Here is a 25,797-nt window from a genome sequence, read left to right as displayed (position 1 = left end):
GTAACCTGAGAAGGCAAACTAGAATATTCCTCTATTCATTCAGGGAATGTTTACTAAGCAACAGGTTCTGTGCTTGGGTTACAACAGTGAGCATGGGTGAGAATCTTAGCACAATGGAAGTTCTCCAAATATTTTTTGCTCACTGATGCCTATTGTGGGTCTGATAGTACAATAGTAGGTCCAAGAAATAAATTATTTTGGACTCACAACACTGTTTTCTTGAATAAAAAAAAAATTGGTATTAACACATCCATATACGTAACATTTATATAATTTTGCATTCTATAATTGCAAGAAACTGAAGCCAATCTGAGTAATCGAATAAATAGTATTTCATTACAAAAGTGATGTGTTTCTCAGAGAACCAAAGGTCTAAAGAAGCAGCCTAAGAAAGGGTTGGGACTAGAGCTACCCCTGAGCCCTCTCATTTTGTCAGAGTGGCCCTGCAAGTGAATCTGCTCTTGTTCTTTTGTGTTCCCTTAGTCTCTGTCCTTGCATCAACCCCCTCTACCTGCTTCAAGGGCACCAAAGCTTCAAAATAGTCTAACTTAGGAACCCTACCCACCCCTCAAGGGAGGAAGGCCAATGACAATCCCATCAAGACCACCCATGGTATTTCCAAAGGGTGTTGTAATCAAAAGAAAAAGAATGGAGAATGGAGAATGGCGAACAAAATACAACAAACTTCAATAATAATACTAGAAACCAACTTACCACATGGTTAGTACTATAGTAGCCACCTTAAACTACCACATCACTAAACTACTACCACAATCTTTCAAAGTAAAAATGTATTACTACTCTCATTTTAAAAATTAATATATTGAGCTCAGATATATTTAATAATATACCCTGTATCACAGAGCTAGAAAACAGAAAAATTGTCTGATACTTAAACTATCCTTAATTGGCCTGCCATTTGGCTTCTTGTATTAACTTTGAGCAGCAAACAAGCAAATTCTTAATACTCCAAATTCAATATTAAAAAGAAAACCATAGGGCTGGGGCTGTAGGTCAGTGGTAGAGCACTTGTCTTGCATGTGTGAGGCACTGGTTTTGATCCTCAGCACCACATAAAAATAAACAAATAAAATAAAGACATTCTGTTCATCTACAACTACAGAAAAGAAAAAAACTAAAATATCCTGTACCTTGATAAGTTCATTTGGTGTTGCCCACTGCATATGACAATCTAGTTATAGAATAGCAGGAAGCAGCAACCACAGAGCTAATAAATGAAACATAGAAAGCCAGAATAATGTTTTTCAAAAAGGGAAGGATGGTAACTCATGGACTACAAATGCTTTCTTCATCTCTCTGTAGCTTAAAACCTGTTAACCTTGGAAGTGAACAAATGACTTACTGCAAATTGGATTCCAACCACCATCCCAAGTAGGTTTTCAATCAAATGTCTGTGGATTAGTCAAGTGCAGTGAAAAACTGAGAATACACAAATATCATCTATCATCATGTTTTATCTTTAAAATAAATTCTCTGTTGCTGAATTGATAAGTGAGAAGCTGAGATTTCCTCTATCTACCTGCAGAATTTGGAACAAGCTAATAAATATTTCTAACTATGTTGTACATTTCAAAATTTTAAATAATCTCGTACATAACGTCAATAGTGCTAACAAATAAGTCTATGTGTAGAACTACAGAGGCAGCTACCACTTCCTCAGTGCCAATCCATCAAGAAGATTGCCACTCGTCCTGTCAGCCAGGCACAAACCTGAGTCTGGATACCTGCTGGGTGTGGCAAAGAGCACTGACACAGTCAGACTGCCTCAGAGTGAATCTCAGTTCACCACCATATGACTTGACACCTCTGTGCCTGAGTTCTGTGCCTGAGTCTATAAATGATTGTCTCCAAGAGAATCCTTGAGAACTAAAGAGACAATACTGTAAGTTGCTTAGAACCATATCATCTCAGGGTGGTTCCCTAGGAGCAGCGCCTGAAGCGGGGATGCCTGGGAATGTGATTATTTGAGGGTGTAAGAATGGAGAAGGGGAAGCCAACTAAGTGAGGCAAGGATGCCATCTCAGCTGGAGACTACCTTCAGCCTGATCCCACTGTAGGTTTTAAGCTACAGAGAGATGAAGAAAGCATTTGTAGTCCATCTAGAGAATGAGCTTACTACAAGATGGTCTCATCTTCAGGCAGGGGCTGGACTTATGTATTCTGGTTAGAGATTTAATTTCTCAAAATTTTTAGAGAAAAGAGGGTAACTCTGAAATTAAATCCTTATAGCAAGTGAGGGGATTTGATCAGCACACCAAGAGCACCTGCTATACATGCTTTTGTGGCATAAGTGTTTGATAAATATGGATCCTTTATTTTACCCTCAATGTGGCCAATATTTACTGAGCCAAGAGCCTTTGCCTGGCTGTGAAGATATAGAAATGAATAATGCATCATTTCTTCCTTGAAAGTATTCCCAGTGCAGCTGGAAAGATAAATGTGCATTGGACTAATGATGTAATGGGAAATAGGAGAGACTGTCTTTGGTACCCTCTTCTCACATCACCCTATCTTGGAATTCCTCTTTATCCAGTCCAGGACCCGGGGTCTTTTCTTTGCTGACCATTAATTCCCTGGCAACAATCAACAACCAGGACTGCATTTCAGAATTCTTGTTTTTTCTCCTAATACCTGGCATAGATAGATGTGTGATAATGGCCAGAAGTCAATTGATAAATCAAGCTCATGTTTTTCCAACTATAGTACTGAGACATGAAATCAATAAAGTGGATTCTAACAACATATATTTTTGAAAACAGAATAGAACAGAACTCAGAAGAAAATATCAGAATGTGTCACAGTTGTAAGTAAGGCTAAAGGTAGAGATGAATATGATTTACATATGTGTGTATATATACATGTACATACATATATATGCTTATATGTATTTTATATATTTTTTCCTGGTTTCAGAGTAAATGCCTTTCTTAAAATGAATTACCATAAAAAAAAAAAAACTTGAGAAACACTGAACCAAACTAAACCTAATTGTGTTGACATTTTTTTTTTTTTTTTTTGGAGGGAGAACAGGTACTGAGGATTAAACCCAAGGGCCTTCACCACTGAGCCACATCCCCCATTTCAAGACATGGTCTTGCTAAGTAAGTAGAGCTTGCTAAGTTACTGAGACTGGGCTTTGAACTTGCAATCCTACTATCTCAGCCTCCAGAGCTGCTGGGATCACAGGTGTGCACCACAGTGCCTGGCTCCTATTGACTTTGAGCACAAGATTCCACTCAGGTAGCATGTCTTAAATGGGTCACAACATAATTACAAAATGTAGGTATGAAGTCTGAGGGAGCCAGTTCACATACATTTACAAAACAAAAGGGTAAATCTTCTGGTTATTTGATTCATTCAACATTCCTTATATGAATACATCTCCTTGCCAATAAGAATTTTAAGTGTCTTACAAAGTTCAGTGTGAGGGCATAATGAATAAAAAACAGTCAGTTGGGCCATTTAGTTTATAATTTGACAAAGTCAGAAACACAAGGAGATCATTTTAGTGAAATATGATAAATGCTCTAATAGCACACAGGTGCTCAGGTAGAATGTAAAACACCGCTGTACAAAAAGTCATGTTTTCTGGTTGGCATGGTAGACACCTGTACCTTTCCTCAGGAACCTTACAGTTTTATTTGGGAGGCAAAATGTATGCAAAAAGAGTAAGAAAGGATTAAGTTTTTTGTTTTTATTGTTTGTTTCTAGCTCCAGGGAGACAAATGAGAAGTACAAAACCAGACTAGCTTGATTGAGGAAGACAAGACTAGGCCATGGATTTGTGAAGAAGGGCCAGAGAAATGCAAATCAAGCCCACTTCCTGGTGTTTCACCTGGCACATAATAGGCATTTCATAACTGTTGAATGAATGAAGACATTCAAATACAGAATCTTATCATTAATGAGTGAGTTATTCCTCTAACAATTCCTAGTAACTAGCAAGAGTGATAGTTCACAAGGTCCTACCTTATTTTTTTTTTAATCTAATCTCTCCAAGACAAATAAATACAAATCCAGTAAAGCTGTCCCAACCCTGAAAACCAATCACCTGAGGTCAGCATTGCATGGTGACATCAAGACCCAAAGAACACAGGGAAGAAAATAATTTGAGGTGGTATGGAGGATAACAATGCTAAGACATTGTAGGAAAATCTAAATTTGTGCAATTTTTTACTTAGCACTATGATTATTTTTGTCAGCTTTATTGAGATATTACTTACATAATCAAAATCTACTAATTTTTTTTTATTTTATTTATTTATTTATTTATTTGAGAAAAGGGGAAAGAAAGGTTTATTGCTTTGCTATCAAAAGACAAATATAGGGGATTCCTGTCCCAGAGCTATGATTCTCCAAAATCTACTAATTTTAACTGTATAATCTGAGGAGTTTTGACAAGTGCTTGTAGCACCATAACCATCAACACAGTTTGCTGCAAACTGCCCGGCCCCGGGCCGGCTGAGTCCCGTTCCTGCTGCCGAGCACTGCCTGCGGCACCCCTGCTGAGCGATCCCCTGCTGAGCTGTCAGTGCACACGGGCTTGCAATCTTGCAACCCGGTTGGGCACAAAAACACAAGCCAGTCAAACTGAGACAAAGTTTTATTTAGAGAGAGGCCGTGTGCGTCCCCTAACAGGTGGGTCCGCCACGTGTGTGTCCTACCTGAGCGGGGGGGGGGGGGGGGGGGGGGTTCCCCTTCCCCCGGAACACCCTCCTACCATCCTTTCCCAACCAATGGGAACTCTCCCATTACAAGAGTGACATGAGTAACCTGAGTTTTGAAATGGGCCCAGCTGAACAGCATGAGTCCAATTACCATATGAATGTGAATTGCTGGCTGGCAGTCAATAAAATCCAAAGGTGCCTGTATCAATATTTTTGCTGTGGCTCCTAACATCTGCCCCCTACTGTTTAAATAAACAACAGGCAAATGTGGCTAGGGACCGTGCCTGTTAGGTATGTCCAATTCACACATGGTTCTTACCCGTCATGGGAAAACTGACCTTATTGCGTCAGTCTCCTGGCTTAGGTTGATACCACTGTAACCGAATCATACCCGTCACTGACTACCGGTCCAGTATATAGCCATACCTGTGTAATAGGCCTATGCACCAGTGGGGGGGTGAGGTTCTTGCCTCACCTCTGTTGGCCCCCAAATTTAACCTTGGTGCCAGTGGGGGGGTGAGGTTCTTGCCTCACCTCTGTTGGCCCCCAAAATCAGACCATCACTAGCAGAAGGGAGAAAGACGCAGAATTGCCACGACACCAAGCCAATTGACGGCTCCTTTGGAAACACTGGTGACACATCGGCTAAGATATTTAGCACTACCAGTTCGCTGTATCAACAAATAGAACACAATGTATACAGGTGATACATAGTCCAGACAAGTTGTGTAAGCAGTTCAAAGTGGAGGAGTCTATCAATATGTCCATTTCCTCCCAAGGTAAATTAAGTCCTTGATTGAGCAGTTCAAATTGGAGGAGTCTATCAATATGTCCATTTCCTCCCAAAGTAAATTAAGTCCTTGATTGAGCAGTCTTATTGAGTTATTTTGATTGATGTATCAATTTATACAGTTTATAGTGATAGCTATCATAAAAGTTGTAGTTTGGTCTTAGTCTTCACCGGCACTGGGATGGAGATGGGAATTATGGCCATGTTGCTAAAGAGACATTATCCTGAACAGAATTATGAAATATAATGAAAAGGAAAGGTGAAAGTAAACAAACATACCTGTTAACCACCTTTAAAAACAAAACTTAATAACAGCTGTTTACCTAAAGTAAATTAAACCATATAAGTCACGTGACTAAAAATTTTTTTTTTTTTTTAATACTTGTATCTATATATACATGAGCACTCCTTATAAATGAAATATGGACATACACACATACAACACAAAACAGCATACATAACATAGAACATATAAGACAATAGTAAATAAAGGCCTTGTAGCTATAGCTAGGTGAAATCTCCATTGCAATGTTTAAAAACTTTACAGTTAAAAAATAAATAAATAAATAAAACACAGTCAAAAAAATAAAACTGATCAGAAAAACATTAACCTAGGTTTGTATGAGCTTAAAAAATAAGGTAAAATAAAATAAAATAAAATAAAATAGAACTTTATGATGTGGGAAAAATGCAAATAATAAAATAGATATTGAAAAAGGCACCGTGGTAAATCACTGTCGCAGATGCAAGAATAGCCAGGCTGGAACTCTGGATATCAGCTGTTATGGATTTGAGTCAAATCATCTTCTTTTTCTGTAGAAATTGTTTTAGTTAATCTCTCTGGAATCCAAATTGGTTGCTGTTCCTCCTGTGGAAAAACACAGACGGAGCCCCGACTCCAGACTATTACTGGGTCCGGACCTTTCCATTGTCCTGTTAGAATATCTTTCCAAAGTACCTTAGGCTTATGTACATTTTTCGGATACATATGTCTTTCCGCAGCACTAAGTCCTGATGAATCCAAATTTAGAAAGTTTAGAGTAAAAAGGGTTATTTTAAGTTTATCTTTGGGGGATATATACCCCTTACTAATTCCCTCCCTTTGCTTTAATAAGTACATTTTTATAGTTTGATGAGCTCTTTCAACTATGCCTTGTCCCTGTGGGTTGTATGGGATTCCTGTTATATGAGTAATGCCAAATGATGAGCAAAATTGTTTAAAAGACTTGGAGATGTAACCAGGACCGTTATCGGTTTTTAACTGTTTAGGAACACCCACAGTGGCAAAATTTTGTAAGCAATGAGCTATAACATCTTTAGTTTTTTCTCCGGGATGAAGGGAGCCCATCAAAAATCCAGAAGAAGTATCAACTGTAACATGTAAATATTTTAATTTTCCAAATTCTGGCAAGTGTGTGACGTCCATCTGCCAAATATGATTAGGTATCAGTCCTCTAGGATTGACTCCAAGATTAACTTGTGGCAAAAATGTCACACAATTTTGACATTGTTTTATTATATGTCTGGCTTGTTCTTTAGTTATTTTAAAACGTTTTTGTAAAGTATTAGCATTGACATGGAACCTTTTATGAAAATTTATAGCTTCTTCTATTGTGGAGAAAATATGTATGTCATGTGTAGATTTATCTGCTAGTTCATTACCCAAACTAAGGGCTCCAGGCAATCCTGTATGTGCTCTGATATGTCCTATAAAGAATGGATCCTTTCTATCCCAGATTAGACTCTGTATAGCAGAAAACAAAGAGAAAACAGTAGAGGAAGGAGAAATCCTACCAGCATCTTCAAGAGATACGATAGCATTAACTACATACTGACTATCAGAAAATAAATTAAATGTAGAATCTTTGAACATCATAAAAGCTTGCAATACTGCATTGAGCTCTACCTTTTGAGCTGATTGTTTGGGTACTAAAAATGTAAAAGTTTGATCAGGAGTAACTACTGCTGCTGTACCATTATTTGACCCATCAGTGAATATATTTGGAGCATTTATGATAGGGGTTTTTCTTGTCATTTTTGGAAAAACTACAGGATGCTTAGACCAAAAGGACAACAAAGGATTAGATGGCAAGTGATTATCAAATGCAACACTAGATTTACACATGATTATTGCCCAAGTATTTAACTCATTAGCTAACTCATCAATTTGATCCATAGTATATGGAGTAATAATTTTATTGGGAGAAATCCCAAACACTCCTTTTGCTGCCTTTATTCCTTTGAGTATTAATTGCCCTACAGCCTCAGGATATCTAGTAAGAATAGTATTAGGAGAATAAGACAAATGTATCCATAATAATGGACCTTCTTGCCAAAATACCCCTGTAGGAATATTTTTTGTCGGTAGTACAATAAATAATAAAGGCAAACTTATATCAATTCTATCCAAATGCATATTTTCCATATATGTTTCAATGATTTTTAATGCCTTTCTAGCTTCAGGCGTTAACATGCGGGGTGAATTTGGATCTGATGGACCTTTTAAAATATCAAATAAAGGTCCTAATTCTCCTGTTGGTATGCCTAGATAAGGCCTTATCCAATTTATATCTCCCAATAACTTTTGAAAGTCATTAAGTGATTTGAGTTGATCTACTCGTATTTGAATTTTTGGTGGACGGACCATGGTTGAGGATAATAGAACTCCTAAATAATTAATTGGAAGATTTAATTGTACTTTATCTATTGCTATCTCTAGATTATAATTTTTTAATAAGTTTGTAAGCGTGGCATAACATTCTAGCAATGTGTTTTTATCTTTATGTGCCATTAACACATCATCCATATAGTGAAATATCTGTAGTTCAGGGTTTTGAATTCTAAGTGGCTGGATTGCTTTATCAACATAAATTTGGCACAAAGTTGGGCTGTTAGCCATCCCTTGAGGGAGTACTTTCCATTCATATCTCTGATCAGGACCTTCATGATTCAGTGCAGGGATAGTAAATGCAAAATGTGGACTATCCTCGGGGTGAATTGGAATTGAGAAGAAACAATCTTTAATATCTATAGCTAGAACATGCCACGTTTTTGGTAAAGCAGACAGTTGGGGAATCCCTGATTGAGCAGGTCCCATAATAACCATCTCATTATTAATGGCTCTTAAATCTTGTAATAATCTCCATTTACCAGATTTCTTTTTAATAACAAAAATGGGAGTATTATGGGGAGATACGGAAGGTTGTATATGTCCTTCCGCTAATTGCTGTTTGACCAGATCATGGGCTACTTGTATCTTTTCTTTAGTTAGGGGCCACTGAGGAACCCACACTGGTCTTTCTGATTTCCAAGTAATTTTGATTGTCTCAGTGGCCCTTTTTGAAAACCCAATCCATGTTTATCTATCTTTTGATCTACTTGAATTGGTGCTGTTATATCTTGTTCTTGATCTCTTAATCTCTTTTCTTTTCTAAAGCCTTGTTTTGCCCTAGTAGTGGGCGCGTTAGGATTGACGTTATTTGTTAATGTCAATCCTAATTGATCTAGGACGTCTCGTCCCCATAAATTTATGGGGAGATGGTCCAATACATAGGGCTGTATAGTTCCTTCACATCCTTCAGGATCCCTCCAATCTAATACCATTGCACTTCTATGGGGATTAGTTGCCACTCCTAGGCCTCTAAGCGTTTGGGTCGCTTGCTGTAATGGCCAATGCTTAGGCCATTCCTGGCGAGATATGATGCTGAGGTCAGCGCCTGTGTCCAGCAGTCCATTAAAATCATGCCCTTGAATATTTAATTTTAGCATAGGGCGAGAATCTAAATTTAAAGATAGCATAGCCCAATCTACACCTGTGGAGCCTAATCCCTTGGAACCTCTTTCTACATTACAACTGGAAAATTTATCATGTAGGCTTGGTATTATTAATAACTGTGCTATTCTATCTCCTGATGAAATTACTGATATACCTCTTGGAGAACTAGCTATGATTTTTATTTCACCCTCATAATCGGGATCAATTACCCCAGGACTTATCATAAGCCCTTTAAGTGTAGAAGAACTGCGTCCTAATAATAAGCCTACTGTTCCCTGGGGAAGAGGTCCTTTTACTCCTGTGGGAATGATTTGAACTCCCATCTCTGGAGTTAATACTGCTCTGGCAGAGGCACAGATGTCCAACCCTGCGCTCCCTCTAGTCTGTCTGATGAGGGATCTGATGGATAATGCGTCCTGGGCACCACCTTGATGGTGCTGCTGGGTTCCTCCATTGCCCCGTATATTTGTGGTTTTGGGCCCCGGGGCATTGGGCCCTCCAATTCGTTTTTTGACAACGGGGCCTGATGCCTTTCTCCACGATATCGTGGGTAGACACTTGGTCTTTGTCCATTTTTTGATAACGGAATACCCTCTATGGTGGTTTGAGAATGGCATTCATTAGCCCAATGTCTCCCTCTATGGCATCGTGGGCAAATACCCGGGATTCTACTCTTTTGATACCTAGCTTTGTTAAACCCTCCTCCTATGGGGCAATTTCTTTTAAAATGCCCTTCTTGATTGCAATTATAGCATGTTTTTGGCTTGGTACTTAAAGCCTGTTTTACTTCAGCTGCCATGACTTGTCCTTGTTCATTAATGTCTCTACATAATTTAATATATGTGTTTAAATCTTCCTGTTTCCACGGTCTAATGACCTCTTTGCAGCAACGATTTGCTTGATCGTAAGCCAGCTGTTTTATAAATGGCATTGCCTGTTCTGTATTTTCAAATGTCTCAGAGGCTGCTTCAATAAGTCTAGCTACAAAGTCAGCGTAGGGCTCATTAACTCCTTGTATTATCTTAGATAGTTGACCTTGAAAATCCCCTTGTCCCTTTAAAGTTTTCCATGCCTTAATTGCATTTATAGCGACCTGAGCGTATACGCCAGGATCATATCTGAGCTGTTGCATCTGTTCTTGAAACTCCTCTTTTCCCAGTAACATCTTCAGGTCTCGTTCAGGGTAACCTGCTTCTGCATTTCGCCTAGCTGTCTCCTTGCAAAATTCCTCATTGGCAATTTTCCATAATAAATACTGTCCTCTATTTAGCACAGAATTACACACGTTAGCCCAATCTGCTGGTGTTAAGTTCCAGCCGGTAATAGATTCGACCATACTGACTGTGAAGGGAGCGGCCGGGCCGTAGGCTGTTACAGCTTCCTTTAATTGTTTTATTATTTTGAAATCTAAGGCACGGTAAACTCGTTCTTTTTCTTCTCCCTGCTCAATTACAGGGCATGCTAGTTTTTGGGGTCCCGCCTCAGGATTCCGTTCATCATCTATGGAGGCAGGTAAAGCTGTTGGTTGAACTATGCCCTCTGGTGGTGGAACGGAGTTAGTAGCAGCCTCCCTATCTGACGACCGTTTTTTCCCTGAGCTTGCCTTGTTCAAATTTTCTTCTATCTGACTAGCTTGAGAGACCTTTTGTTTTGCTTGACCTAATATGTTTTCTGCCATGGCTTGGACCTCTAACAATTTACTTAACAGTTTTTCGGTTTGTTTTTTACTAGATTCTAATCTACTATAAAGGTAACGTAACCCAATAAGATAGGATAGAAGAAAGCCAAAACAGAATGAAACAGAAACGGAGAGGAGGAAAATGATTATGTCAATTTTCTCTCTCTCAGGGCCGAATAACTTCAAACCTTGAGTCAGCCATTTATCCCAACTCGTCTGGAAAAATTGTAAGGCTAGAGAGCCTGAAATTAGAGCAGAATAAATCAAAACAGAAATACCCATTCTGTCGCCTTTCCTTAGGGGCGAGTGATATTACTCACCTTTAAGTTTTGGGCGTTCCCAGTACAGGGCCACCAAAATGCCGCAAACTGCCCGGCCCCGGGCCGGCTGAGTCCCGTTCCTGCTGCCGAGCACTGCCTGCGGCACCCCTGCTGAGCGATCCCCTGCTGAGCTGTCAGTGCACACGGGCTTGCAATCTTGCAACCCGGTTGGGCACAAAAACACAAGCCAGTCAAACTGAGACAAAGTTTTATTTAGAGAGAGGCCGTGTGCGTCCCCTAACAGGTGGGTCCGCCACGTGTGTGTCCTACCTGAGCCGGGGGGGGGGGGGGGTTTCCCCTTCCCCCGGAACACCCTCCTACCATCCTTTCCCAACCAATGGGAACTCTCCCATTACAAGAGTGACATGAGTAACCTGAGTTTTGAAATGGGCCCAGCTGAACAGCATGAGTCCAATTACCATATGAATGTAAATTGCTGGCTGGCAGTCAATAAAATCCAAAGGTGCCTGTATCAATATTTTTGCTGTGGCTCCTAACAACAGTTAACATACAGGACATGTTTGTCACAGCAGAAAGTTCCACATGCCCCTTTTACTTAGCAGTATGTTCTAAAGCAAGGTCTGAGTTTGATAAATTTAGCCACTCATGTTAAAACCAAGACACAAAGACAAACTCTTACCTATAGTCATCACCAATTAATCCCTCAATAAAAGTATCAAGAAATATTATGGAAGAAAAAAACAAAAAAAATGATAATACTAAAAGTATCAACTAGACAAACTGCTGTTTGGAGGGAAAGTAATCTTAACATTTAACTTATATAAGTTCTACTTTCATTTATATCCATTTGATCCAAGTGCCTATGCACTTGTATTATCTTAAAACACAATGGATATCTGCAGGGAGTGGGGACAAGCCTTTTGTTTCCCAAAGTAAAATCTTGAACCAGTACTAACTAGAAAGACCAAAGAAGTTAATGACCTGAACATTCTCAAAGCATGTAAAGAGTTGCCTAAAACCTGCACTTTAATTTCTTCTGTGTTCTACATAAAAGGTTAATGTGGATGTCTATTTCACACAGAGGAGAAACGTTGCCCAGCCAAGTGGTCATGAGGATGACTGTATAAGTTTCAGACAGATGTTTTAAAATAAAGAAGAAAGAAAGAAGCCAGATGGGAGTATTAAAGGCAGGAACCAAATTAAGCCCAAGATTACCCAGGAAGATAAAAAGATGACTAGGGGAGTATCAGCCAGTACTGACCAGTCAGAGCATAGTCATCCAGACTCAAGCAGACAGACATAGCTCAGACTTGGCTTAAATCCAAAACAAGCAGAATACCTACATCCAGAGAGGCCAGAGGATGAACTGCATGCTAAGGAACTGAATTGTCACGTTACAATAGCGTCTACAGTTCATTCAGAGGAAGGATGGTTGAGAATACTAGGAAATCTCATATTGTTGGATAGATGAACTCCAAACACTTTTGCGTGGGAATAAGAGACAAGCCAGCAATGAAGAAAATTCAATTTAGACACACACACACACACACACACACACACACATACACACCCCAGAAATTTGATAGAAATTTGTTTTCAATCAAACTTCAAAGGAAGCAAAATATGTAAAGAAAACACAAATTCAAATTTTCACCCTGAAAAAAAAAAAACCTAGGTCAAAGTATTTTCAGAAGGTTTTACTTCATAGATTCAAAAATGTTAAGTCTCACTAGAAATTTTCCTGCCTGCATGAACCTTTCTCAGTGATCCTTGTCCTGAACCTTGGATGTTCAGTGTGAATCAGCCACCCCAAGCTGCCCAGCTATGAACTTGAACTAGAAAGTGCTCACAGCTTGTTTTTCCTGGGGCTAGGACCTAAGAACAAGTATTAATTTACCTAATTGACTCATCTGTTGTATACAGGGCATAAAAACATCACAAAATGCCACAAGTCTTGCCCAACACTCATGCATCTGACTTTGACCAAGACCTAATGTATTCCCCAGTGTGAACTAGGAAGGAGTAGGCTAAAAAGGGTTCCTCCAGTCCCTGTAAGCTTGCAGCATACCCATCCCCTCACAAAGTCCTGAGGAGCCAACTCTCAGGGTCTCTTACTTTGGTTTTGACTCAAGTTAAACCTGAAAGAGTTAGGGTCAACATCTTTTTGAATATCAGTGGAAGAGGAAAAAAAAGAAGGGAGAAGAGATGATAGAAAGAAGCTATAGCTTACTGAGTGGATTGCTTTCACTAAGACCAGTTAGATGATGTTTTACAAAAAAAATAGTCTCCAGAACAATTAAAAGATCACCTTAGGGCTAGGGGTTATGGCTCAATGGTAGAGCACTTGTCTAGCATGTGTGAGGCACTGGGTTTGAGTCTCAGCACCACATACAAATAAATAAATAAAGGTCCATCAATAACTAAGAAAAAATATTAGGGGCGGGGGGCGGGAAGATCACCTGGCTGAATGCTTCTTGAAATATCCGAAGATCTTTTTAAGTCAGGCACAGCAGCACATGCCTGTATTCACATGCCTATACTCTGAAGGCTGAGGCAGGGGCATCACAAGCTTGCCAGCATGGGCAACTTTGTGAGACCATGCCTCAAAATAAAAAATGACTGGGAACATAGCTCAGTAGGGTAGAGTGACTCTGGGTTCAATCCAAAGTATTGAAAAAAATGATATTAAAACATATATTCTGATTCAGTAGCTCTAAGACCAAGTTTCTACATTATGACAAGATCCCATGTGATGGCAACATTGCCCCTCTATAGGCTACATTCAAAAAATGTAGAAAAACTCAGACTTAAGGCCCACCTCTGACCATCTGAAGTGATGGGAATCAACACTTTGGGGCAACTCATCAGATGACTCTTACACAGACTAAAATTTGAAAAGCAATAAGTCACACTCCCTGCCTGCTCACTGCATCAGGGCAGAGGAAAAGTTTGAGAGTCAGAAAACTGAGTTAGAGCTCAGATAAAAGTTCAATGTCAAGGGAAAGCCATTTGGAGGCAGCTGGCTGCTTGAGGAAGTATTCCAACTGTGGTCATTCTTAAGGGTGCTGCAGCTCCCAGTTTAAAGACTTAAGAGCTTTTTTTAATGATTATTAAAGTAATAGGTGTTCTTATTAAAAAGTTAGAAAATACAGAAAAAGATAAAGAAGATACAAATTGGAATTTGGCATGTTATAGCTCCAAATAGTTTTGCTTCCTTCCTCGAGACACCAAATAAGATAAAGTCCCCCCTCCACCCATATCACCAGGCCAAAAAATTTCTCCCCAGCAGCAGGGCAAAAGTCAGTAGTAGTTAAGAGAGGCAAAGAACCTTAGCTAACTCATGGTGTTCCTGAACCTCCTTCCAAACTTCTGTCTGTGGAATATACCTCCCCTCGCTGTCTATGCTATTCTGATTTTAGTTAATGAATAGTGCTGGAGCTAAACTAGCTAATGTAGACTCGGGTATTACTAGTGTGATTTATACGCTTTTCAAATTTACTGTCATAAAATTTATTGTCATAATTTATTGTCATCTACTACAATTTTGGCCTGCTGTTTCATCAGTCCCCAACTAGTAAATAGGCAGAATTCAGTCTCATAAATGCATCTATTTTTCTTACAACAAACTGTTCAAATCGATACCACTGAATATTTCTGGTATTTTCTTTCTTTTGATTTTTGGTTGTTGAGCTTTACTAAATAGCACTATCTAAGAACTAAAACAATAGCCCACACCACCAACTCTCTTGAGGTTAACATTTCTAATCATTATGATTATTTCCCCTGTTGTTTACTTCCTTTTTTAACTTATCAAAGAAAAACTTATGAAAGATGAACATTCAGTTCACTTAATTCATCCCCCATCCTCTCCATATACTGTAATTAACTATCTTGTCTGTCATGTGAAATTTTTAATATTTTAAATCCTCTATTCCTTATTCTGCCAAACCTTTTACATCATCTAGCAACTTCCCATTTGGGGATGCAATGAAGGTCCTAGCACCCCTACCCTTTACTTCATTCTTCCTCCTCCTTTCTTCTAAATTCAGTTCTCTAAACCTTTAATTTAACAATATATACTGATACTGGAATCATAATTTTCTTTGATGTTTGGCACATAAATTCATTCTAAAACAAATCAACAGACAACATTTATGTCATTATTACCATCTCTGTGTTACTGTTCACAGCGCCAAGAAACATGCTGGTTTACCATGACTTCTCCTCATTCTCATGTCACCATGCTGCAGGCCAACCCCAAGGACAGCACTTGTCACCCTGAACAGATTCTCTTTTATCATGTGGCCATGATTGTTTCAATTCCTGCCACATTTTTGTTTGCTTTATATCTGAAACACAACTTTTTTGTGCTTTTTGAATTCGGTTTAGTTTGGAGAGCAGAAGAGAGGAGGTGTTTAATTATCTTGCTTTCCCTCTGCAAATAGAAAAAATATATGTTTCTACCATGTTCAAAAAATTACTCTCAACCATGTACAAAAACCTACACTGCTACAGTCAGCGCTAGGCTCTCCCACTCCCAAGTGCAAACATCCTGGGATCTCGGACACTGCACGTCTGGCTTAGGCACCATGAATTCTTTCTTAGTTCCCCTGCCACTTTTTTTGCTGTCACTGAGAGATGTCTTGAAAATGGGTAGGTAATGTTGAGTACTTGCATGTCTGAAAGTATCTCTTTTCTCCTCTAACACTGAATTGATAGATTGGTTCTGGAAATTTTATATCAAAATAACTTTTCCTCAGAACTTGGAAGGCAATCACTTTGCTATTTTCTAACACCCATTGTATCTGTTGAAATGTCTAATGACAGTTGGGACTAGCCTTGCTTTTCAAGGAAAATTTTTCTTAGTGAAAATTTCATAGGATCACATCTGTATCTCAGGGGCCCTATAATTTCATTGAGAACATATCTCTGCATGTGACCATCCTTTATGTCACTCCACAGCTCTCCTAAGCTTCAGCTCTGGGGAATTTTCTTCTATTATTTTTCTAATTTCTTCCCTGTTCTCTGCTTTTTATTTCTAAGATTCCTATGAATCTGATGTTGGCCTTTTCAGATTATCATATATCTTGCCTTTCATATTTTTGTGACTTAGTTTTTACTTGATGTTTTTGCAGTTTTACTTCTTTAATAATCAATTTTAACATGCAAAAATATGTTTTCATTTTCCATATTCTTTTTGCATGGGATCCTGCTTTTGTTTTATGAACGTGATATTTTCTCAAATGTAAATTTCAATACAAATAGGATATTTAAAGTTTTCTACTGGTACCAAATTAGTAAAAAAAAAATATACAATAGGGCTGGGATTGTAGCTCAGTGATAGAGCACTTGCCTAGCCTTTATGAGGCACTAGGTTCAATTTTCAGCATCACATATAAATAAATAAAAATAAAGTTCTATCAACAAATAAAATATATATGTATAAAAAATAATATATATACACACATATAATAAACATATATACACATATAGTACACATTGTATCTATGTATATGTAGTGTATATATATCTATATATCATATATATAGTTTGTATGTATCTATATACACATATATACTGTTTAAATATACACATAAAACATACATATGTTTATATTTCTCATTACCACTTTTTTCTCTAGTGTTTCATATCTTGAATACCCATTTGTATATTCTATGGGTCTTAAAGGGGTTTTCTCTTCACTATTTTTAGGTAGACCCCTTTCCTGGGTGGAAAGACTGACCACAAATGATGTGATCATTGACAGGATTATGGAATGGAAGAATTGTAAATGTTGAATGTGTATTCTGGCTGCCAGAACAAGGATAGTGGATCTACAGAAGCTTTGGTTTTCCCCAGACATATTAAGTTCTTCAGAGAACTGCTTGTCAAACTCCTTCACATTGTGAAATATATCACAAATGATACTTTTATTGGAGCACTCTGAATGTTCCCAGCAAGAGAAAATCTACCATTGGCTCTAGGCACCCCAGGTCCTTCTGGCTTCCTAGCTGCTCCTCACATGGAGGCAGGGAAAGATGCACCTATCATGCTGCATAGACTAACCTCCAGCCTGTGACATCAGTTTCCTGCACTCCTCATCTGCCAACTTCAGCTGGATCTTCTTTTGTCCCATTTCCCATGTGCTACCTCCTCCATTCTGTCTCCCTTTTTACAATTCTCTATCTATCTTCCAGAATTTGTTAAACTCATCTGTTTATGACGTCTGCCTCCCTGTCTCCTGGATGTTTTTAATTTTTAGCCTACTCTCTTACTGTTGTTTTAATGAAATTAGAGACAGAAGGCAAGTCAATAAATGCGTGGTGTGTCATCTTGAAATCTGGAGCCTGAATGAACTATTTTCTAGACAAATGGGGGAACTCTTCCATTCTACTTTCTCCATATTTTATTTAATTTTAAGACAAACATTGTCTTTTAGTTAAAGATTAAAATCATGAAACTATCCTTAATTCCTCCTTAACCTTGGTTCCCATATGTACTTGGGCAAGGAATCCTATTATACAGACCGTGCAAAGGTTTTGAAATCTATTTCCTGTTTAATATTCCCATTGCCCATGTAGAAAGTGTAGGCTGATGAGAAGCTAATTAAGAACTTAGTTCTGTTTCTCATAGACCCAACAGTAATAATATTGTGACAGCTCCCAAAATTCTTCCTACCCAGAACTTTCTCCATTCTAATTCATCTTACTGACTAAACTTCTTCTCTATTAATCCCCCAAAGTATAATCCTAATCATTAATTACCAGAACATAAATCCCTGAAGGTGCTTAAGAGAACTTCAAGGAAATTCTCTTAGATTGACATCAAAATCCTTCCATGTTCAGGCCTTGTTCTATACCTTTAGCCTTACCTCTTTCCCCTCCTCCTTAAACACTTTGGGTTCTGGCCAAGCTAAACTATTTTCTAGTCCTTTAATTTGTTCTAAAATTTCCTACCCCTGTGTCCTTGGTTTTCCTATTTTAAAAGCATGTTACTCTTATGGAGAGAAGATGTCAAGTTTTCCCCCATCTTTCAAGGACCAACATAAATGCCTATTCATTTTGGAAATGCTCTTTGATCCTCCCAGCTGGAATTAATTTCCTTTTTCCCTGTTTTATCTTAATACTTGATTTGCACTTCTCTTATAACTCCTGCCATTTTCTGACCCTTTTAATAGTAATTTTATACACCTATTTTCTTCAGTATAAACTCCTTGAAAGCAGAAATTTTTATTTCCTTATAACACTTAACACAATGCTTCTTAGAATTAGCTAATAATCAATAAATGTACTTTGAGTGGGGTATGTAAGCCATCTGATGAGAGATTATCATTGTAATTTTCAATAACTTTTCACTGTTCAAATTTATTACCATAACATTCAAAGTTCTCTACTCTGTAGCCCCAAATTACCTTCCTATTCTCCCCTATAGTAATCTTACTTCATGCCAAAATATTCCACTAAAAGACTGCCAAAGTGGCCATCATATTGAGTTCACCCCCTTGACCTGACCATATTTATGATTTTCATGGTTTCAAAATGATTCTCTATAAAACCCTTGAATAAATTGTAGCTGTTCAACCTACTATGCTGTTTTCACCTGCTAATCTCCTTTGACAATGTTCTCATCAACTACAAATTTTCTTGTTTCTTAAACTTTATTATTAAATTCCTTCCATAGATGAATTAGGTTTTTTTTAATTGCCACAGTATTTATAAATTGCAAGCCTTAGGAAATATTTAATTTGATGAAAAGGTTATCATTCATTCAGATTAATCAGTGGTAATATGATTGCAATACATCCAAGGTGGGCTTTTTTTTTTTTTTGAGACAGGATTTGGCTAAGTTGTCCAAGCTGGCCTCACACTAATGATCCCTCCTAAGTAGCTGGGATTACAGAAATGAACCACTAATCCTAGTTTATTCAACAATATTAATTACATAATTTTAAAATATGCTTTAGTATTTTCAACTACAACATATTAGCATGAACCATATTCATGAAGAGTAATGCATAAATATATATGCTAATTGATCATCTATTTAAAATTAAGACTTTTAAATAGGTTAAATTATAAATCATCATTCTATATTACATATGTACTTTGCATAAATGACAAAATTTATTGATTTCAAATTACCAGATCCTGATGTAACTAAAGCTTGTTGTAAAATAAATAAAAGAGAAGAATTTCTTCTATGTTCAATACATTTCTATAGATATTGGGGTGGGGGGTGATTTTAAAACTAGTCTGAACTCATTTTGACAGATTTTGTACAGAAAAATAAAACTTTACTGCAAAATCAAGATATAGTGCTGTATACTTTCATTATACTCAAGAATATTGTCAACAATCTACTTATTCATTTTCCGGAATTTTACTTCCCTCTTACAAAGGTATTCTTACCTTGCTTTAATAATCTTTCCTTCACAACCTATTATCACATTCATTTTCTGCCCATTATAGTCAATAGATTGCTCTGGGTTTACTCTGTTTTATAGTGAACTTTGATTCTGCCCCTGTTTAATCCAAAGCCCATTATCTTTATACTCAATCCACTTCTTTAAATAGTGGCTTCATAATGTACTGAGAAACCTAATCCATGATCACGTTTTTAAGTAGCTTAGCCATAGCAAGAAAATAAATTCACATGATCATTGAAGTTATACTGTTATAAAACATGATGGTATAACATCCTAACTGGGTATTATGTTAAACAGAAAGCATGGTTAAGACCTCTAGGTTGGTAGTAGAGCACTTGTCTTTCACGTGCAAGGTCTAGGTTTAATACCTAGCACTGGGGGGAAATAAAACAACAACAACAACAACTCTAGTTTGGAATTATCGGAAAAATTTGTCTATTAGGTGGACATAATAGAATTTGACCTCTAGTTATATAGTAATAAGCCAAAGAGGTACATGAATAGGAAAAAAATCCATGACTGACGCTAGACAGAATTAGATTCTGGTCTGCCACTAACAGAGTGATCTTAAGCAAATCACATCACCTCTCTAAACCTTAGTTTTCTATAAAATAGCAATCTTTCAAACAGAGGTGCTGATTCTTACCTCATTGGATTATTGGAAGAACAGAAAGGGTATTTAAAGCCCTCAGCATATGTGTAACAAAGTGAACACTTGATAAATTGCTCCTTCAAGGACAGGGCAATCTGGATGGAGAATACACCAAAGTCCATGCATGTCCATATCAAGTACTGCCCCAGCAAGACTGAGGGAACCCATGGTCCTCTGGGCTGAAGTAGCCACTACCTCTCAACTAGAATCTCCTATCCTCTCTTCTTCCCGTTCCACTTCCAATCAAGAGAGCTTCCTTCAGCAAATGACAAACCCAGAATCTAATCTTCAGGGTCATATAATGTAGTCAAATTTTTCCTTTGGAAAAAAAATCATAAAATAAAGAAGGAAAAATACAACTCTGTTGTTGACCTAGACAATGTTTTCAGACAAAGAACTGATTTACAGCTGGACAACTTCCAGAAAGAAATTTTTCCACCAAAAAAGCAATAACACCACGGAATTTTTTTTTTAATGAGAAAAAGTTGTGACCTGGAATTCCAAAAAGACATATCTTCTGCCTAACATTTCTATAAACCTAATGGCTCATTTTACAGTCAGATCTGGTGTTTTGATCACTTTGTGAAGGAGAACATAAAGGGTGCAGCTTTGCCTGAGATAATGACTTCCCAGATGTAACCAATATTCTCAAGCCCTTCCCTGCCCCAGTCCCTGCAATGCAAACAGATGGCTTGTCCCCACTGCCCTGGGGTGGGAAGTACAATCTACACAGGGAAAGTTACTACACTGGATCCTCACGTCCACCACAGGAGCATTTCATCACAGTACACTGAAGTCATATTAGTGCAGGCTGTGAAGAAACAAGCCAAAAATGATCCCAAACATTATGACTGATAAATGGAGAAGATAGTAAAAAAAAGTACCCAATGGGCAGACAAGTTCAATTAGACAATACCCATTAGGTTGAAAGTCTCCAGCTGGAGAAGTTCAGAGGCTAAGAGCCTTCTATTTATTGAGCACTAGCTGTGTGGGAGCAAAGGGAGTGTCCCCATGAAGGGAATGGTGCACAGTTTGGCAGACATCAGGAACTCTGAGGAAGACAAGAGGTGGGGGGAATGGAGTTCAGGGGAGAAAAGATTTGGTCTGAGGGTGACCACATACTCCAAGACTGACAGAGAGCTTGGGAGAGCCAGGGGATGAGAATGAGAATGAGACCTGGCCCAGAAACCCCAAATAAAGCCAAAGTGAGGCAAAGTCTACAGCACAAAGCCTCATACAAAAAGAACAAGGTGACAAGCAGAGCCGCCATTGACCATGGAAAGACTCTGAAAGATAGATATGGTCAGAGAGGCAGATAACTTTTATAAGAGCATTCCAGAATGAGCTGAAGAGAAAGGCCATTCAACCAAGAGGGGACATATCTGTTTATTTTCATGGGCAATTATAGGCTTAAAAGGCAATCTTGGAGATTTTTAGCTTTAAATAGATAAATAGTATACTATTTTCTAGTCAACCACCAAATATAACTTGGTATCTGGAATACAATTCAATATGTAATTCCCAGAATAAATTATATCGAGCTAGCTATGTATTTCCTGCCTTGTGAAAGGTTGTGTGTTTTCCTTTCCCCAAAGTGCATCGAAAGTTTCAGTAACTCATAGCCTCCCGCTTCTTGCCAGGCTGCCAGGTGTCAGATGACTCCTCCAGGAGTCCCCAACATAGATCTTGGAGCCCCCACACTTGGAACTACTCGTTCTGCTTTCAGGGCAAGTGCTGCTTCCCACAGACAGGCTTCTTTCAAGTCTGGCTCTTGTCCTGAGATGGTGCATGGCTAGTTTTCTTAGCACCTAATGGAAACTAAACATCCCCAAAGGAAGAAACAAGAGGGTAGGAATCTAAACTGCACTCTTGACATACTTGACAGGAGCAAACACAACCGAGCTCCCCATTCACAGCCTCATTTGGTTTCATGCTATTGTAAACCTCCATTCTATTTGAAGAAAATATATTAATAAAAAAAAAACTTCCTACTTCAAAAACCAACAAATTACTTTGATGCTACTTCAAACTGTTTGTAGTTCTCCCACAGTTTTGCCTTGATCCCTGATTAAAAATATATATATATATATATCAGAGTCAATACCTTGTTTGTGTTTATCATCGTTATCTTTATGAGATGGCTTTAACCCTTGCCCTTTGAGATAACAGAATCAGTTGTTCTCAGATCAAACAGACTTAAGAACATCTGAGACCTGGGGAGTTTGTCCCTGTGATGTTGGTATTCAGTAGCCTATCCAGCTTTACAAAACGAACCCTCCACCCCCAACCCCGGCATTCAGAAATAATTTTATTCATCAGCAAAAGAAAAGTAGCAAACCCCAGAGCCAATGGCTATACATCCTGCCCCATGATAACCCTGACCTTAGTAAAGCCCACATCTGTCTTGTGTTTGAGGTGGCCGGCAGCCAACTGGGGATCAGAAAACAATAATTTCCCTGGTCAGATGTAAACCTTGCCCAGCATGTTGACTTTATAAACCACCCTGCAAGCTCAGTAAATTTAATTGGTAGATAGGGTTGTCTTTCCTTGGCTCATTTCCCACTGATTAATATTACCAGCATGAATACCCATATGATCAGACATACACTAACAAGGCTCTGTCTAGACAGAGAAGGAAGAAAAGATTTTTTTTTCTCTTTTTCGTTTTTTTTTTTTTCAGATAGGTATTAATGTGCTATTCATGAATGGAGCAAATGTTTACGTAGATTCATACTGGGAAAAGAAACACTGCCCTCAAATATTTCCAGGGGAAACACTTTAGGCAGGATTAGTTAGGCACAGGAGCTACCATGTTGGTTCATTCCCTGTGAACTTCAAAGTTGTAGAGCCAACAAGAGGGAGGGCACTGCAGTGTGTAAGAAATGCAAGTAGTGAGATTATAAATCAGCACTTTAGATGGTCGATTCCTGCTAGCTTTGCTTTAACCAGTGTGCGACCTCAATTTATGGTGGGAAGAAGCCATGAAGATGATTAACAGAGCTGAAAATGAAACTGGCCATCCCTATGATGTGCTATGAAAAATTAGAAAAGGTCCTCTTAAAAATTACTTTGAATAAGTGAGGTATACACTGTAGTTGTATCTGTTATCCAAAAATCTAAGATTCTTGTTGTTCTCTAAAGATAATTTTATAAAAAGCACCCTTCCCCCAAAAAATCTTTAAATGCTAAGATGTGAATAAAACTGGCAAACTTTCCCCACAACTACTCAACTCACTCCTCCCATCATTTTAAAATGTTGCTTATACTGACCAAACAAATTATGAAACTAAATATGCTAGGGAAGACTAAAGTCATAAGGTTGGGGGCAAGTAACACCACCACCACCATCCTTCACCTCTATTGTGAATCCACCCCTTATCACAAGTGATCCGGCCAAGTCATACTTAGAACATTTCCAAAACTCTCCTAAGCAATAGCAGATAATATAGAAGTATTTTAAAATATGGTTCCTGTTCTCAAGGAGCTTATAATCAGATTATCCACACTAGTTTCATTCTTCAGATTATAGCTCTAGGAAACTGATAGCCTGCAGATATTTTCATATTTTTCAGTTTGACAGATTTCATCAGTTGAATGGACAATATTAACATTTCCCTGGTGAAGAGAGCCATTTCTGCCCTTTTAACATGAGGTGGTATCAGGGTTGCCAATCATATCTTCTATTTCCTCCAGGCCACAAAGGGAGACATGTGACCCAAATTGGGTCAATCAAACTCCTGCCCTTGAATATTTTGATATAGAAATTCTCAGGTGGGAGGAATTTATGCTTGTGGTAGCCTGTGGAAGGAAAAAGCTGAGCAAATAGAGACAGCATACTAAAAGAAGCAGAGAGGAGAGACACAGCCTAGTACTGCAGGCTCTGGTTCCAGGCCTCTGAGGTTAACCGCACCCCTGCCCTTCCCACAGTGTGGTTATGTTTGCCAAAACTCCCAACCTTGACAAGCTAGGGAGAATCAGGATTTTCTCACTTACTACCAAAACATGTAATCGGTTGTTCTCCACCTCCAGAGTACCTGACTAGAGAAATGGTCTTAGATTTCAGCAAGAATTACATAATGGATATGACTATTATACTATATATAAATTTTGCATCATGAAATTTGCTACAAATATGTACATGGATTCTAACCTTGATCTTCAAATTATCTCAAATGACTGCCTTGAATAACTTTACACCAAAAACAGGGCCTAGATAGGAGGAGTTGTTCTCCGACTGTTTGTTCTACAGATTCTGAATCTATTGAAATGGTCCAGAGACCAGCTACCCGCCTCAGCAGAGCAACATCCTACTGCCGCCTTCTAATGCAAAGTGCCTTTCTGGGCTGTCATCTTGCTACTTCTGCACCTCGGCATACACAAAATTAGCAGACTGCTCACATACCTGGATGTGACCATTTACACATAGGTTCCACTTGTCACCAAAGGTTGGGCCCCCTTCTCCCTCCTGTCCATCTGGCAGCCACATCAGCTGCACCTCCAGCCCTTCTTTCTTCGGTTCCTCCCAACTCAGAGAGGCCCTGAGAACGTTTAGACAGGAGGACTTTCTAAGAGTCCTCTCAACTCTATTACTCTGCATGAAAGTTCTCACTTTTCTTCTGCTACATGTTCTGTTTCATTTTTGGCAACGAAAGGGGCAGATTTGGGAAGTTCTCTCCCCTTCCTATCCTACAGTTACATCAGGAAAAAAAAAGGCAGTACCTGAACTTCAACCAAGAACATTGTTTTTTCAGCTGCTTTTCTTTAACCTTGGGATTCCTGAATTGAAATGGGAGGAGGGAAAATAATTAGGTATGATGCTTGAGAAATTGATTCCTAATAGTTTGTGAGGTTTAGGGTATTCGTCATTTCACCAACAATTCAAGTGTTTCTTCATGGTTTGTTCCACAAAGAAAAAGGGCTCTTGGGAGGCAAATCTGTTTGAAATTATTTGACTCAAAGACTGACACTGTAAAATTAGAAAGAAAGAAGTCAAATAACCTTATAGCAAAAGGATCAGTGGATTTCCAGAGAAATGTGTGCTCCAGCATCCACATAGAGGTTTTTAGATGGCCATAGACATTGAAGAGACAAAGAAAATTTTTTTAAAAAAAGAATTTTCCTTCCAGTAGAACAGATCCAAGTTCAACCCACACGATTTTTTTTTTCCTTTTGTTGCTTGACCCTCAGCTGCTAACACAGCATCTAAATTACTGCAGACACAGTGGAGTTTGGAATCACCATTAATATTTACGCAGCTTGCCACCCAGGCTATGACCCACCCCACTGTTTCTGAATGATAAATTCATCTGTCTCCACTGAGGACTCAGAAGTCCTCTTATTTCTCTGGGGAATAGGCATCATTTCTGTTATACACATGATGTGATTATCATGTCTGGTTTATTGGTCTGCCTCTCTTCTGAGGTTATTTCATGGTAAAAATGTGTTCAATAAAACTGTGGAATGGTTAGGATAATATCACTTCTCCAAAAAAAGTCTTACTTCCTTGGA

This window comes from Urocitellus parryii, chromosome 1, assembly GCF_045843805.1.
Source record: "Urocitellus parryii isolate mUroPar1 chromosome 1, mUroPar1.hap1, whole genome shotgun sequence".
Classification (NCBI taxonomy): Eukaryota; Metazoa; Chordata; class Mammalia; order Rodentia; family Sciuridae; genus Urocitellus; species Urocitellus parryii.
The sequence above is the reverse complement of the archived record's forward strand: the minus strand, read 5'-3'. Positions refer to the sequence as shown.